Genomic DNA, 14212 nt, shown 5'->3' on the forward strand with positions numbered 1-14212 from the left:
TTTCTGTGGCACTAAACTCACTTTATCGACAATATGAAGTGTAAAAAAGTTACACCTTGAAAGTAGCAATCCGCCAAAAATTAATTTTACGCTTTTCATTGAAAGAAGCCCAACGGTTTTCGACTTACAAATTCACCTTGTAATGGCTGTCACAGGGTTGTGCAATCCACTGAAAACAAGACATTATTCCCGCCTGCTCAGCGACGGTGCGATCTTCGTGTGTGACGAATTTTTGTCGTTTTTAACGAGGTTGCATAGTCCACACCTCTAACAGACGGCCATAAGATGTCGCTATAGAAATGGAACAGCTGTGCGATAGTTTTTCCGATCCCCAAACTGGCGATGGTATTTCCTTAATTAAATATCGAAAGCAAATTGACAATTAGTTTATAATTTATTAGAGCCTGTCAAAGTGTCTTTGTACGACAGAACAGCATCGCGTGGCCTGTAATGCATGAGGTCGAGTGTAAGTATACAAGGTGAACCACGTAATTTAGACCGACATTTATCAACTGTAAGTCACTGAAGTCATGTTTCTCCCTGATTCATTCACGGATCTAAGGTGTGATGAATGACTGGCTGTGTACCTTTGATGTTATTTGGACAACCCAAATAATTCGTAATCGCCTCTAGGAATCGAAACGAATTTTGTAGCAAATGTTATTTAGCAAAGGGGCAAGCCATTTGTTATATCGGTATCTCTTTATCTATTGCGATCGTGACTCGAATTCTTTAATAAGACTGTGAATCAAACTATGATTCTTTTAAATGAATGATATACTTTTTTAACGGTGGTCGATATCTCTTAAGAGTTTGATGACAGTTTCTTAAGGTTTTCAGCGAAATTTTCGAAAAAATGTCGACGTCATTTTATAAATTCAGATAGGAAGGCAGTCGCAAATATGGTGTAGCGTTCAATGCATTGACACCGCTGAATGGAGTACACCCCGATGCGGAGAATAATGCGTCACGCAGGGGAGACTGCATTCTGCGGCTAGCGTTCGCACTGGAAATACGCAGCTGTTTTTGCAACGTTAGCCAAAGTTATAACATTGACCTTCTTTCTTCTAAGAGATTAAAACTTACGGTTTCGTTAAAACAAACACTTTTTATATTATATACGGCGCAATCACATTAGCTTTTCACAATACCGTAACTGGTTTCGAGTAGCCGGTGCTTATTTTCCGACTGTGAGCAGATGAAAATATTAGACAAACAATCATTATAGAAGCTATAAAATCAGCCAAGTAACTATTCACATAATGATAAAAAAGAATACAATCAGTTAATTTGAATTGCTTGTTTGAAAGTTCTTTCGACAGGACACCTTAAACAGCCTCGGTAAAACTACGAGCGAACGAAAACCTACAGTTTGACGTGCAATTCGAACCACATGTCGTTTTTAGTGAATCTAGTTGGGAGGTGAAGGCCAGCGTAAACGCAGAACGAAAAATTCCATTGTCTGAGCGGGCTTCTAGCACCCGTCCGGACGACCTCCTAGGTCGCATTTTACCGATGGACCACAAAGCCCGACTATTAATGGGTTGCATCGTATTCGATCATCAGACGGACTGCAAATGAGATACGTGAGAGTCCATTAATACGAGAGTGGCAGAACAGATCTGACGAAATATTAGAGTCTAATTACTACTGTATTAGACAGTTCTATGTCGGCTAAATCACCATAAAGCTGCCAAGTTGTTGACTGTGCCGCAACAAGTTTCGACTCTATGTTATCGTTTGGGTAAATGTCCCGGGCTATAATCTGTACCTAGTAGTAGAATTTTAATCTGTCACGTATCACTTCTTTTAGCAAAAAATGGTTCAAATGGCTCTGAGCACTATGGGACTCAACTGCTGAGGTCATTAGTCCCCTAGAACTTAGAACTAGTTAAACCTAACTAACCTAAGGACATCACAAACATCCATGCCCGAGGCAGGATTCGAACCTGCGACCGTAGCGGTCTTGCGGTTCCAGACTGCAGCGCCTTTAACCGCACGGCCACTTCAGCCGGCCTTCTTTTACCTCTGGTAATGTTTGTTAATGTGGAAATAGCAGAAATGAACTGTGGTTCGAAGTCTACGAAATATTATATGTCGTCCTATAAATGGCTAGATAAGTCAGTTCAAAGCGAATGCCACATCGAACGGGAGCATCCTTAGTTGAGCACTGTGGTTGATAGGGTTTTACTTCTGGCAGACATCAGACTTTCAAAATGGTGTGTGCCACATGTCCGTAATTTTTAAATAAAAGGTGATTATAAATTAGTTACATGAAAGTAACCTTTAACTGTGGAAAGGGTAAATAACTTACAGAAATATTTTGTATAGTACTGAATGCAATATATCTTCAAATTTTATTTCCGTCTAACACTGTTAGTTCCTGACTTTCCCACGAGGTGAGAGCGTTTACACGATAGTTTTTAGGGTGGGGGCTGCAGACCTGGGAGTATGGAGCATTTTTAATATTTTGGAATGCGGATAGCGACTTGTAAGTGGCTATAAAAACGTTCCTGTTCCGACTCTGGATAATATCGTCTTTCAAATAATTTTCTTGACAGTAAAACACCTGAAAACAAATTATTTTTTCCTTTCCTGTAGAGCTACGGGGGCTGCGGCCACCTCCCCCCCCCCCCCTTCACCACCCCTCTCCATGCACTTGGACCACGGTTACATTATAACAGAGCGGAAAATGTCGCTTGAAAGAAGTCACACTGCCGATGAAAATAACTTTATTGCTTAAGTTGCCCATTAGACGCGTTTCGGATGTATTTCCATCATCAGATATCTAAAATGGTAAGAGGACAAATACGTACAGTACATGGAATATGAAAAACATGTGTCGAGTGAGTAATCTGAGGAATAAAGTCATTTTCACTGGCTGTATGAAATTTTTGATTTGACTTACACAGCACCAGTACAGTACTACTAAACAATATTTTCAAAGTGACTGATTACAAATCCCTGATTGCTGCGAGAAATATTGTAAACTTACCTCTGACTCCACTTCCCCCCACGCAGAGAGCGCCGTGGTTCCCGCCACCGCCACTGCGCGGCACCTCGGTCGGGCTGGCTGCCGGAATTCCCCTTCGGCCCGCTTACCCCCTCCCCTACTGCACGGCGACGGTAGCCGTTCAAAAAACACAAAAGGTGCGCGCATCTGAGCGCCGCTCCTCCCTGGCGCGGTTACAGCGTGACGGGGATTGTTGCTCGGTCGCTGTCAGCGGCGCGATCTTATCCCTCCCCCCTCCCCCTCTCCGCCCTTCCCCCACCATCCCCTCATCGTGCTGCGGCGGCGATCGCCACCCCTCCCCGCCGCCAGTCCTCCCGACGTTGCCCGCCCCTTCGAGGGAAAGCGTGCGGTAACAATGGGTGGGGACGAGTCGCGTGTCACCGCCAGCGACGGCGGCGGCGGCGGCGGCGGCGGCGTCGGGCGGGCCGTGAAAAAAATGGCGTGTCGGCGGCGCGCCGGCCGTCAGTCTGGCAGCGCCAGCGCACCCTGCCTGCCTGCTCCGGCGACGACGAGCCGCGGGAACAGGTCGCCGGCGGCCCTCGCCACGCCTTCGGGATCCGGCTGGCGGGGAAAAGGAAAGGAAAAGAAGGGACGGTAGGAGGAGCCGGGGCCGGCGAGCGCTGGGCGCGCAGCCTCCCCTCGCCGCCAGTCGTTCAAAGGAAATCCGGCGGCGACTGTCATGTGAGGCTGGCCAGGGCCCGCTCCCGCGCCGTGGATGAGACTCGTTATGGAGGACCAGTGCCCGCTGCGGCCGTGCCCCGCGACCGCGACCGCCACCGCCTCCGCCTCGGCGGCCACCGACTTCTCGATCGCCGCCATCATGGCGAGGCGCGACCGCCGCCACCAGCAGCGGCAACAGGCCAAGCAGCAGCAGCAGCATCAGCAGGCGCTGCTAGACGTCTCGCCTGCAGCCGCCGTCGCCGCGCCGGGCTCCATCTCGCCGCTAGGTAAACACTGGCGCCGCCTCTGTCGTGAGCGCGCCCGCGGCCACGTGCATCGCACGCCTCACTCCGGCCGATCAACAGTTACGCCGCTCTGCCGCACGCGCATGTGGCACGCCACGTGTGGTTGAGCAAAGACAGTGTGAGGTCGTACACGTGTGTGGGACATCCCGGCGTCTGTCGAGGTTGTAGTAGCTGGCTATAAAAATGCAGTTCACGGTCAACCCAGATGCTCTTAGACCAGCACTACTTAAATAGTGCTCCACAGGCGTCGTCTTTTGGTTTGAAAAACTCCTGTAGTGTTTCAGGAAACCTACGATTTGAAAGACATAAAGGAAAACGAATAGCAAACTGATTACGGTAATAATCGCTTGACGAAGACAACCACTTATTATCTTTATTAACTGACTCGTACCTGGATGGTATAACTTATTCACTAACTTGAAACATTAATCTTCCGCTCTGCCACAACAAGCATTAGTCACGCAACGTCTACTTCTGTAAACACAGTGTGAGATCGTACACATGTGCGGGCCATCTCTGCAGCTGTTGTGGCTAGACTCGCTGAATTAAAATTACACGAGCGGTTCTTGAACAGTGCTTCACGGCATCAGTCTCTAGCAAAATACTCTTTAGTGCTCCCGGAAATCTGTGTAGCGAAAGAAAAGGAGGCAGCTTGCCGAGTGCGAAGACATTTAAACGAAAAGATGTAAAAAAAAAAGCCTAAAAGAAAACTATTTTTTACCATTAATAAATGACGTTTTCTCTTGTTGGCAGCGGACCTAGACAGCTCATTTCACCTTTGAAGTAATTAAAACCTTTGCAAAATGACTGATAGTCTTTTATGTTATAAACAGGAACTACCTTCATAAAAAAACCATGTTTTGCTACAGAATGCATTTCGAGCTCTGCTTATCCATCATCAGATGCTAGATACCGTGAGAAAGTGCTAACATATGTAGACCTACTACTTAGTTGATTTTTGAACTTTTTTTCCCAGTAAATATTTGGCTTCTACAGTAAACAGCCTAGAAGTGACGTAGAATGGCGTTAGTTTATTTAATTACAAGTAGCAGCTGAAGATGGGTCTACATAGTTTTAAATACAATACAAATGATATTGTGTGAATGGGAGCGGAATTTATCCAACCGTGAATTGTGAAGCAGCAACTAACCATTCGCATAGCCATAAGTAGACCTAAACAAACTATTGAATATTCAGTGATTACCGACAGTGAAGCACTTACTTCCACACAGAGCACTCTTTATTGAAATTAGTGACTGACAACGGAGGTATTCTGAAAAGCATTACAGGATGGAAGCATAATAAAGTTTGTAGGCGATCAATGAAAGTGGCTTATATAGGGAAAATTTATAATGAATACTTAAATTTTGAGTCTACGTACAATGATAGAGTGAGTCCAAGTGCGTCTTGGTGAATTCGCATAGGTTCGTTTAGGTATAATTACACAATAATCATTTAGCTTGCAATCCCAAAGGTGTATCATTCGAATTGAGATACAAGTCACTTAAAATGTTTCTGTGCTTATGTTACAACATTATCTATCTTTTTCATGTTACTTTTCTTTACGACACGAATATTTATGACGCTGTGTGCGAGTTATCACATCTTAACAGCTCTGTGTTGACCATGAACTGCATATTTATGTGTGTTATCAGTACACTCATAAGCCCAATGCTACTTCAGGGCAGAAAGAACGATAAGTCTGTAGAGGTTCTCTTATAGTCACCTAGGAAGTGTGATACATAAAAATTATCTAGTTGCCTTTGCAGATATGCGAAATGAATATTCTCCGTTACAGTATGGTTTTCTAAATTATATATAACTTATACAGTCTATTTTTTCTGAGTGACGAGGTGGAATTCTACGCTTATCTTTTACTGTTGTTTCCTAAAGCGGTCACTGTTTCATTCCTGCTGCATTTACTTCCATTTGGTAAGCGATGTTTTACTCAGCGAGCTATAAATCGTTTCATTTCCTCAATATTGTTTTGCCACAGTGGCATATTTATTTTGGATCGTAACGAAACTGAACAGAACCGGCCATCAGAGTCTATAGACGGAATAGGAAATTTATTAAGCCTGATAGTTGTGTGTCTGTCTGTGGGTGTAGCCAAATCAGACATCTGTTTCTAGTTACTGATGTCAAGCTCGTAGCTTCAATAAATGATAACATATCGAGCCAACTGATTTGTAGATACACATAGTTAGTTAGAAATAATGTTGTTTAGCAAATTAAATATTGAGTTTGTGGACTAATGTTTTAGTTGTGAAAGACATTGTGGAGAAAATATGGTGTAAAGCGTAAATGTCTGCGTTGTAGCTAGGAAGCAATATAAGCCGGGTACAGAGTGATAAACAAGGGATCCAGCGGAGTGTCAATCACAACAGGTGAAAGGACTGGGAATCTTTTATAAGAATCAAAAACATATTTACGTTGTCGACCGGAAAAGCTGCGTTACTGCAGAATCGTGAAAATGGTTTGTCTTCTTCTCGTAGTAACTGGAAGAATATTTACTGATTATTTAGAAAAAGTACCTCGATGTTCATTTACGTGTTCACGTGGTAGCATTCAAACGAACAAGTAGCGTGAACAGAACGTTACTGGTATACAAATGTGATAGTAATGCTGTCATTATACGTGCAGAACGCTGAACAGCTGTGTTGCCGTCGTGTTTAGCTGTGTGCGACATCACTTGGGCGTGTAAATGCTGCAGGGAGATTTTTCGGATGTGAGAACGTCAGCCCTTTAGTCGGGACAATGCCATGCCTGGCCGGCAGCCAGTGAATACCGGCCTGGGAACGGGACTCCTGTCTGTGTCGCGACGAGAACGTCTCGGGACTATTTTTCTCTCGGTCCGCACTGCGGTTGCCGAGGTCGCGTGGCGGCGGCGCCACGTAGTTGACATTCCCGTGTCCTCAAATTCCGTACTAGCCATCTGCCATGTTGGGAGCGCGTCTGAGAACGCAGTACGCATGTTAACCCGACCGCGCTACCGGAATAGGAATGTCATCAAGCGGGTACCCCCGTCAGCTTCTGCGGTATCAGTGGAATGGTGACGTCTGCTAATACTAAAACTGCTTACTGTTCGAGTGCATAACGTCGATAATGTAGAGACGTTATTTAATGGTAAAGCCTGTCGAATGTAAATAAATAACTGAAAAGAAATCTAGTGTAAAAAAAGGACAACACCCAAGCCATTCATTCACGAAAATATTTATTTGTTTTGCAACTTCAATACTTTCGTCGGCTGTTAAATAGAATATAGTAGCAGATCGGCAGTTTGGACTATGTAGCTTCCCTACTGGATGAATCTATTCGATCGTCATCAGCTTATGTTATCGTAAGATTTCTTTCATTGCACAGATGTGAAAATATACCTATCTGGTACTTCAGATGCTAGAGTGATGATAGATATTGGCTTTGGCGAAAACTGTCGAACTAGAAGACTGACAACTTTTAATTAGCCACAGACCTTTTATGTAGAACAAAAAGGGAGATTATAGATTATTGTGAATAACAAATGAATTGGGGAGGGGGTGGGGGTGGGGGGGGGGGGGTGGTAACACTCGGTTTCGTTGTATTAGCGCTTTCACAGTTCATCTGCTTACTCCGACTTGCAAGAAATATCTGAGTGTATATTATTGCAGTTGTTGTAATGCAAAGAGTATTACTACAACGTGCAAGAAACATCAAAGTGTTGTAGTGCAAAAAGCGGTCATTAAAAACAGAGAGTTGTTTGTTACGTTCGTTGAAGTCTTCGGAGTTGAAGGAGATAAACGATGACGTTGTGAGGTATGTTTAATCGCAGTATGTAGCCCTCTAGGACTTCATTCTCTCCTTATCTACAATCTTACTAAAACCTATACTAAGACAAGAAAATAAGTGTCTACATATGCGCGCATTCGAGTGCACGCAGGAGGAAAAACACTTCAGTGCTGCTCTGAAGTCTCGAAAATAACATAAATACGGTATGAATTGCACTAACATTGTAGCCTACAACAGCTGTGTTCTTACAGTCGGAGGTAACACTTTTATAACTTTATTTCGAGAGTCTGTTGATGTGGAGTCACATCTTTCGTTTTAATATTTATTATAAATAGCTATATTATACGAGTTCTTAAATACACAAATCAGACTTACGTATCGGTTAATATCAGCATAAAAATTCTGTCGGTCTGCATAATAGCGAGCATGACAAAGAGTTACTGCTTGTTTTGTCGCCTTATTTGTACGTAAAATTCAGTTAATTAAGTACTAAGTAATTGTGTGTTACTTCATCGTAATATATTGTCTAACTAGCAGTTTACAGGAAAGAAGCGTAGTTCATACTGTGTAACAGTTTATAGGCCTGTTCATTTGCACTAAATGACTCAGACAGAAGTAATTTCCATAGCTAGCGGTGTTTCTTAATCTCAATAGCACTGTCGCGTGGTGTTCCCTTTCACACGCCATGGCTGCCGGGAACAACTTAATTTTTGCGAAGTTAATCGCGCGAGATGGGAAGTCCCGATGTGGATAGCGACTCGTCGACAAAGAGGCGTGATATAGTGCCTAACAGAGTCGTTACGCTGTGAGCTTATTAAGATGGCAACCGGTCGAAATAATCTGGACTGGAGACTGGGTATTTTCACCATTTTTAATAATAACATGGCGAAAATAGTTTATTACAGAATTCACTTTTTTGCAACTGTGGGAGTCATTTTAGGTCTTTCATTCATTTTCCTCCTTGCTTAGGAACTCAGAGAGTATAATGTGAATGCATTAAATTTTTTTTAGTAGGCCTATTAAATTTTACTTCTGAGGGAGTTGAGTCCCTGGTTTAGTGACGTGACCGAAGAAAATAAAGCATTAGAAGGACACAGTATTTTATACGCAAACATAATATTCATTTCATGTCTAATTATCAAGAAATAATAATTTTAATTTATTTATCTAGTGTGACGATAAACGTTACTATTGCAACACGACAAAAGCAAACCAGTGCACATTTCAGGAACCGAAATAACTTGATTTGCAATGCGCTGTCTTCCTCCGTAAACCGTCCATGTTAACGCGCAATGCTTGCTTCTGGTTAGCGAAGTAAGTTTTCACTCTGAAATTCTGAAATGTAACTTTTCTTTCCATGAAGCTCCAGGAGGGATTCAAGTAACTGAGCCGGCACGTGTCTTGCGGCGTAGTAAGGAAAATGTAAAAAGAATCTTCCGGCATAGTATTATGCACTGTAGTGTGCCACCACGTAAGTGTGCTATGCAGTAAGAGTGTGTCAAGACTTTCGTCACGAAAGTTCATTTTTATTCTGTTGATTCTGTTTGTGAACGCTGTGAATTTTTAATTCTGATAAATTGCACGTATCGTAAGAGGTCTCGATATCCAGTTACTCGTCGTACCCCATGAAATGTCGACTCAACAAAGAACGTCCACCGTGTCTTCTAATAACGACCATATAGTTCCTCCCTCTTTGGATATGGATATGTTTTCATATTTCTTTTCTGACTCAATTTTTCTCTCTCTCTCCCTTTTCTTAAGTAGCTTCTTACATAAAACCAGTATAAATCGCTGTTCTTCACTAGCAAGATATTTGTTAATTAAGAGCTTCTATCGGAGGAGGAATATTTTTCGCCTCGAGACAAGCCAGAGAAATTTGTTTTCTATGTCTTTCGTTATAAGCCTTTGCTGTTTGGTGAGAAACAGTACAACCACAGTGATGGTATCTGGATGTCCGATTATTTGCTAAATCAGTTTATACGCTGCCTGTTTTTTCTCTACCGAAATTTTCGCGGCGTTGATGCACGGAGATCCCTTGCTTTGTGCATGCGTCCGCGAATTCTATAGGTATTTCCTTTTTTTCCTGTTGACGAAATGGAGCATCATTCCTCTGGCGCATCCAGACTGTGGGCTGCTAGGAAAAAAATATTTCAAGAAAATATTACAATTATTATTATTATTATTATTATTATTATTACGAATTACGCATACAAATTAAGCAAGTTATTGTACATTTTGAAAAGCAAAAAGTGAGTAGTGTTCATAATTCAAAACACAATCAAGGGGTTCGTGTTCGATACATTTTTTTTCACAGTATTTCGTTAATCCTGTTTCAGGTACACTGATAGCACCAATGAAATAATATGTAGCCAGTTATAATATACTACACGTTTGCAATTGGGAATGTATTTTCCGTTTAAAATTATTTTGTGTATGAGTGCTGTTGCCGTGACGTGACTTGACGTGACCCGTGTCTCGGAAAGCGATATAGCAATAAATGAAGTAAAAAAAACTGAGACTGATTCCAGTTGTTAAAATGTACTTATTCTTGGCACCATAGGCGGATCTCGCAAAAAAATAGTGATAAAAGCTCAATGATAAATAGATTTTAGTTTTGCCATTGTCTTGCATGGTCTTTACCATACTATCCTAATAGTGGTGCAGACATATTCTGCTAGAAAAAAATTAGGTGTTGAAGTATTCGCCGTACAAAAGATAATGGAAGTGATTGATGTGAGTGAGGCCGACGGGAGAGTTGGGAGTGAGACGTTGGTAAACAGGCGTTCCTCGGCGTGTCCAGCCACGTGGCGAGGGCGTGGCCCAGGGGTAGCCCAGGGAGGCGTGACCACGCGCTCCGAAACACACGTGGGACCGCACTGCCGCCCACACACGCCGGCATGTGGGCGTCCGCTAGCACCAGCTGCTCTTCTTTTCTATACAGACCTTTCATTAATGCAATAAAATGCTAGTAGCGCTTTCACAGTCCTAATAATTAAGGAGAGTAGTAATTTTAGGATTGGCCCGACTAATGACGATCCGCGACAAATCGAACTTTAACGTAGTCACCGTACTGTAGAATAAATTAGTTACCCCCTTTTATATATTAAAAAAAACGAGAACTATAACCTAAAGTTATACAGTTGAGGCTTTCATGGCCAACTGTTCCTTCTGTTTAGCCACACGGGCTGAGAGGCTGTGGTCGAAGCATCGAAACAAAACCGTTGTTTCATGCCCGGCTGCATCGGACATCTTCAGACATTTCGGAGTTTCATCTCTAAAAATATTCTCTACAGACAGAGATGAAACGTTAGTATGTAGTGTTAAGTTACTAATGAAGGAAGTAAATTTCGTGAACGAGACCGTGATCATTATGGGTTTTGTTGCATAAAGTCTTGTAGACAGCTTAACATATTTACTTACAACGACGTTTTGCCATCATCAGATCAACACTTTGAAAATGTGAAACGACGTTCTGTGTTGACATGGAAGCTTTATCGACGCCATGCTCAGACATAAATTTTATTGCAACACTGAAAGTTGTTTTACTTGTTCTAAGTTTTGATCTGATGAGGGCACTAACCAAAACGTCATTATAAATAAAGAAATGTGTTAAGCTATCTACACGGCTTGGTTATACATGTCTCGTATATACAATCGTTCACGATTTGTAAGCGCGGACGTTTTAACAGAGAATTAAAAGAGCGTAGGCACCTTGGAAAGCCAACTACTCAAGTGTTAGCTATTTTATAAGATGCATTCCTGAATTCATGGTCTCCATAATGTCGTACTATTTTGGATTTATTTAGTTTTTTATTTTTAGTCTATGCAGTAGGTAATGTAATGAAGTGAACACGTTTTGGGTCTAAAAATTAATCCCTTGATTACCGATTTGCTGTTTTTCCCGTTCGGTGGAATATGACTGAATGTGAGTCTTTTTTTATTTATTTGGCATCTGTTCGGCCGTAGTAGGGACCGCCATCAATGTGAAGTATCCTGCTTATGATTTGATAATTGTTTCCTATTTTAATTCTATACCCGGCTAACTTTCCTCTCAGTTCATTCGTTAGTACCACAAGGCAGGAAAAATACGACATTCATCTGTCTTACGAATCGTGTTGTACTTATGAGATGGAAAGCGAGAACCAGTCCGGTATTTAGCTATACAAGCGTGAAAAGCACGTAAAACCGCACTGAGGCTGCAAAAGCAACAATTCTTGCTGTGGCGCATAGAATCAATTCGCGCCTTGCCATAAGCTGACATACTGTGTGTTAAACTGTACAAGCAGTTTATGGCTGAAAACTACCGGAGTAGAAATATTATGTGTGATTAGCGAAACTATCTTTATTCGCTAATGGAAACAAACTGGTATACTTCGGCTCGACGTTTCTAACTCTTGTTACATTCAGAAAACATTGTCCTCGCATTCTATTCATTGTTATATCGTTCAAGTACTGAATACCGGAAAGGGAAAGATAAATATGTCACAAACATTAGCGATTACAAAAACCTAGCGTCGAAAACGAATTTGCGATATGTCATGACTGGAATGAATGTTACTTGTTAGCAACTGTGTTATAGTGATGAAACGAGTGTTGCTTTATGTCATCGTGTTATTTGACTTGGCCGTGATGTTTGTATCTGTTGGTGCTTATGACTATTGTTAAATTTATTTTAAAGCACGCTTCAGAGAAAGTTCCTGTTAGTAAAGACCTCAGGAGCTCGACGTATAACCATTTGCCTTGCCTAAAGTAGGTTTTTGCACCTTTTATTCGTGAAAGTCTATCGTACATTTTCTTATTCAGCAACCTTAAAATACCATACGTATGCTTCAAAGGTTAGGGCCACATAGAATGTAGCTTGTAAGCTGCAAAATTACTCGAATTTTATAATTAGGTTAAGCAATTTCAAATCGTGTGTGTTCACTGGATAATTGTGAAAATATATGAGACGTTAATGCAATAGCATCAGTGTTAGTAGTCAACTTTCAGAAAAGTCAAAAAATCTTTTACATGAAAAGATAGCATTCCTAATATACTATTTTACAGAGACGCGATAAAATTATAGTTAACAGAGTTTTATTATAAGAGCAAGGAAACTTATATCGTTTTGTTATATGGTATCTGGCGTATTCCTAGATATAATTTCCTTGCTACAGTCTATTCCAACTTCACTACAACTGCATATAATACGCAGAACGAAAACACACAAAGGTACAATAATGAAGATATGTTATAAAATGATAGTTTTATCTATATTTTCGTTCTAAATAAGCAAATTGTATTTCCTCAGAGATTTCTTCTTGAGAAACGTCGTTACTTCTTTACAATCTTGTTTCTGATGTAATTGCTTGACTTTCAGAATAGTTATTCGTTTCACGGAGTTAACGAATTCTGGTCGAACTATTTTCAAACAGAAATATATCTCAGTGTTATTGGCCTATAAACAATTTCTTTCAAAGTCGTATAATTCACTTCCACCATATGATTAGTAATGTTTCTTTGATTTGCAAGTCTTTTAGTACTATAAATTCTCTAACATTTAATTTCCTGCTTCTTAATCTAAAACAAGAGTTTTGACAAGCAGACACGTCAACTTGGTTTTGCGGAATCAATAAAACATAATAACATTGCTCTCGTTCTATTTTAAATGCAGTTTCTCCTAAATTATAAGCATCAGATAAAACTTTCTTCGTGAAGTAAATTATAAACGGAACTACGGCCATTGGTATGTTTCCCAGTTGACAAGTCGCTTCAGAAGAGTGTTAACGCACAACGCAAGAACTGTACTGTATAACTTAAATTTTATTTCTTGCATTTTGTAACCATAGATAACTTGTACTGTAATTATAGCTCTCCTACCTGCAACGTTCAAGAAATAAAACCAAAGAAAGGTCAAGGAACCGTAAGTCTCGTATGTTTGGGAAGTATGTTCGAACGGAAACTTCCAGAACTTCTACAGAAGATGAAAAGATTACATTTTTAAATTGGAATAGAGGTTAACAACTTATAACACGGAGTTATCCTTGCAACCGAATTATTATTTTAGCTGGTGCTGTGCATTGTAAGTAGTTTCGAATTTTGGAGACATAGTATCACATCCGAAAAAAACATGACTGCATCATTAAGGTTTGCTGCAGTATAAACTTAAGTAAAAGTAGAAGCAACGCTAATTTAAAAGAAAATGCTACATTGCCTGAAATAAAGTTTATCCGAGCAATACAATTATTGCATTTTAACGTACACGATTAAATTGAGATATCGATGAAAATTTAACATACGGAAAAACTGAAACTATTTTATTTGATTGTAATATGACATGCTGTTTCATTTGCTTATTGGTTTCTAATATTCCCACTCAAGTTATCTTTCTGACATCCTGAGCTGTTTGGAGAACACATCGTCATATATCATAAAAATGGTTCAATTAAAACACGATCAACACAGCGTGCATTAGCTTTATGCCTTCCCT

This window comes from Schistocerca serialis, chromosome 2 (genome assembly GCF_023864345.2).
Source record: "Schistocerca serialis cubense isolate TAMUIC-IGC-003099 chromosome 2, iqSchSeri2.2, whole genome shotgun sequence".
NCBI lineage: Eukaryota > Metazoa > Arthropoda > Insecta > Orthoptera > Acrididae > Schistocerca > Schistocerca serialis.